Consider the following 4,132-nt stretch of genomic DNA (forward strand, 5'->3'; position numbering starts at 1 on the left):
TTGGCAGAGATGCTTTGCAGCTCTACTTTGAGAGATACATGCTTTCAGAGATATATAGTGGTAAACCGCCCTGAACCGGCTCTGATTTGACCACAGGAATACCCTGTGCAGAGGAAACCTGGAGCCTGGAAGACTGCAAATGCCCCAGATGCCCCCGGATGCCCCTGTGTTACTGGTGAATTTAAGGTTCTTGCTTCGTCGCAAAAGAATTTGGAGATGAAGTGATAGGTAAGAAGTGGATTTATTTAGAGAGAAGCATACTCCACAGACAGAGCGTGGGCCATCTCGGAAGGCAAGAGGCTTCAAAATATGGCGTGGTTAGTTTATATGGGCTGGGTAATTTCACAGGCTAATGAGTGAAAGGATTATTCCAATTATTTTGGGGAAGGGGCGGGGATTTCCAGGAACTGGGCCACCACCCAATTTTTGACCTTTTATGGTTGGCCTCAGAACTGTCATGGCGCTCGTGGGTGTGTTATTTAGCATATGCTAATGTTTTACAATGAGTATATAATGAGGCTCAAGGTCTGCTGGAGGTCAAATCTTCCACCATCTTGGACCCAGATGGTTCTAACCAGTCTTTCTCATGTACTATGGCTATATCTTTCCTTTAAATGTTGTGCCCTGCTCCCTTCCCTCCTATTTCACCTGGAAATCTCCACCCTTTTCCTAGAGCCCTGATGACCTGTCTGCCTCTTACCCCTTAAAAGTCCCCCACTTTCGTCCCTTCAGGGAGGAGGTGCTTTTAGAGCATGAGCTTCCCTTCTCCATTCTCTGGCCATTGAATAAAAGCCTGTTTTGCTTGCACGAAACTCAGTTTTGTTATTGGAAGCGTGAACCTGAGCAGAATAGAACTCCCTCACTGAGCCAGGAAGGCTTCAGTTCAGCTAGGACTCCAAGAGAGGGACTGTCTAATTCAGTTAACAACAGAATCAGATCCAACAGGTTAAGGGCTCAGTCCCATAAGACTGCCCCTACTTTAGACACCAACTGAAGTCCAGCTTGTCATCTGTACTTCTGACTCACTGGCTAAAAACTGGGATTCCCATGACCTCTTCCTTGAATTCAGTAATTTGCTAAAATGGCTCAGAGAGCTCAGGGAAACATTTACTTATGTTTACCAGCTTATTATAGAGGATGTTACAAAGGATACAGGTGAACAACCTGATAAATTCATTCACTGGGTAAGGTCCAGAGGGTCCTGAGTGCAGGAGCTCTGGCCTGTGGAACTGAGGTTCGCCACCCTCCCAGCACGTGGAAGCATTCACCAACCTGGAAGCTCTTCCAAACCTGTCTTTTGGGGGTTTTATGAAGGCTTTATTACATAGACATTATTTATTAGATGATTGGCCACTGGTGATTGAACTCAACCTCTAGCCCTACTCCCCTCCCTAAAGGTCTCAAGGGTGGGGTTGAAAATTCCAACCCTCTAATCACATAGTTGACTAGAGGCTACTGGCCCCCATCCTTAGGGGCTTTTCAAAAATCACATCATTAACATAAATTCTGGTGTGAGTGAAAGAGGCTTGTTATGAATAACAAAAGGCAGTTTTATTACTCATCACTTAGGAAATGTCAAGGGTTTTATGACCTCTGTGTCAATTATGCAATGAAGACCAAATATATCTTTCTTATTATAAATCACAATATCACAATGGGTGACAAGGAAATTATTGGTACATTTGCTAACATTTATTGAAAAATATACCATGGGCCTCAATTATGCTATATTCATTCTAGAGACAAGGAAACTGAGGCTTTGAAAGGTTATATACTTTGCAAAAGCACAGCTCCTTAAGGGGCAGAGACAGTTCTAGACCTCTGGTCTTCTGACAGCTAGCCCAATACTCTAACTTCCCTGAATTTCCCAAAGTGTGATACGTTTGTTAACAGTGGCACAGGACTTAATTTTTCTCTATACATAAATATATTTAAATTTAGTGATTACATAATTTTAAAACAATATGATTTCCCAATCAAACTGTGATATTATGGAAATTATTGCTTAGGAGAAGGCTAGAGTAGGTAGACTCTGTGGCTGGGGTCAGTGGTGTCAATGAAAAATTAATCACTCAATCTAAGAAAGAAGTGGAAAATTTTATCCCGGCCAAATTGAGGATTATAACTCAGGGATAGCATCTCAGAAAGCTCCGAGAAGCTTCTACCCAGTAGAAGTCAAGGCACAGTTATATAAGTTTTTTGAGACAGAGGGCTGTACCTTAAATGATGTATTATTGACAGTTTACACAATCCTGATTTGATCTAAGCATCATTGTGGCCCCTTGTAAGATTAAGAAGGAATATTAAAAAAAAAAAAAAAAAAAAAAGAAGGAATATTATCTTTTAAGTTGTCTTGCTGGTGCTAGGAGAATGTTGCTCTTTATGGTTGAGCAGGCATTTCTGCTGATGGGAGGTTTGCTTGATGCATAATGCAGATACACAGTGCAAAGTAGGAGAGAGGAGGCCAAAGGGCAGAGAAAATTTTTTATGTTTAAAGTTTTCTTGTCTTGCCATAAAATATGAATTTTACTTCCACAGTGGGAATGATGACAATCGTGAAAGTAGTGCATCAATGCCTAAAGTTCAAGAGACCTACTGTGTACCATTTCATAGGCTTTGTTTAAAGTGGGAGCTATATGGGCTTCCTTGGTGGTGCAGTGGTTGGGAGTTCGCCTGCCAATGCAGGGGACGTGGGTTCGTGCCCCGGTCTGGGAGGATCCCATGTGCCACGGAGCTACTGGGCCCGTGGGCCATGGCCGCTGGGCCTGCACGTCCGGAGCCTGTGCTCCATGGTGGGAGAGGCCACAGCAGTAAGAGGCCCATGTACCACAAAAAAATAATAATAATAAAAAGTAAAGTGGGAGCTATAGTGCAAAGGGGGGTAGAGTTAGAATGAAAGGATGAAGAGGAGGGTGGTAACTCTAGTTTTTAGTTTTTTCTTTGCTTATTTCCTGTTTTAAAAATATTATTTGTATAACTTACCATTTACCTTTTCCAGTGAAATTATATTAATGCCAAAAGTGGAATGGGAAATGATGAAAAAGTGGCATTGCTTTGAAGATGATCTCCCTCTGGCAGGTTCTTTAACTGTGAGCCCCAATATTTCTTTGTTTTTAATTGACTTGTTTGTTTATTTATTTTTGGCTGCATTTGGTCTTCGTTGCTGCCCGTGGGCTTTCTGTAGTTGCGGTGAGCGGGGGGTTGCAGCGAGTTGGGGCTAATCTTTGTTGTGGTGCGCAGGCTTCTCATTGCGGTGGCTTCTCTTGTTGTTGAGCACAGGATCTAGGCGCACGGGCTTCAGTAATTGTGGCACACGGGCTCAGTAGCTGTGGGTTGCGGGCTCTAGAGCGCAGGCTTCAGTAGTTGTGGCACATAGGCTTAATTGCTCTGTGAAACATGGAATCTTCCTGGACCAGGGCTTGAACCCATGTCTCCTGCATTGGATTCTTAACCACTACACTACCAGGGAAGCCTGATCCCCAATATTCCTTATTCCAGGTTTTGGTGTTCACTTCTTGGGAAACTGTTACAGAAGGTCTGCAGCATGAGGGGCCTGGGTTTGGGGATTCACAAACGAACTCCCAAGGGACATTCCTAACCCAGCACCATGTTGAATGACCTTTGTTTCTCTTATTCCATCTCTAAAGTTCTTCCTTTCTTTATGTAGATACAAGTTTTTGACCTATATCTTCTCTTTGAAGAAATTATTTTAACATTACTTGCAAGGCAGGTCCTATCAGCAACAAATTCCCTCAATGTTTGTTGAGAAAGTCTTTATTTCTTGTTCATCACCTTCAGTGTTGGTTTCTAATTCATGGTTACTTCATAGTCTGAAAGAGCTGCTAGAGCTCCTGTCATTTAGTCTGGGTTCCAGGCAACAGAAAAGAGGATGAGAGAGAAGAGCATGCCCTTTTCCTTCAAAAACTAACCATGAGAGGCTTCCCTGGTGGCGCAGTGCTTGAGAGTCCGCCTGCCGATGCAGGAGACGCGGGTTCGTGCCCCGTTTCGGGAGGATCCCACATGCCGCGGAGCGGCTGGGCCCGTGAGCCATGGCCGCTGAGCCTGCGCGTCCGGAGCCTGTGCTCCGCAAATGGGAGAGGCCACAACAGTGAGAGGCCCGCATAACGCAAGA

Source organism: Lipotes vexillifer, unplaced genomic scaffold (genome assembly GCF_000442215.2).
Source record: "Lipotes vexillifer unplaced genomic scaffold, Lipotes_vexillifer_v1.1 scaffold2126, whole genome shotgun sequence".
Classification (NCBI taxonomy): Eukaryota; Metazoa; Chordata; class Mammalia; order Artiodactyla; family Lipotidae; genus Lipotes; species Lipotes vexillifer.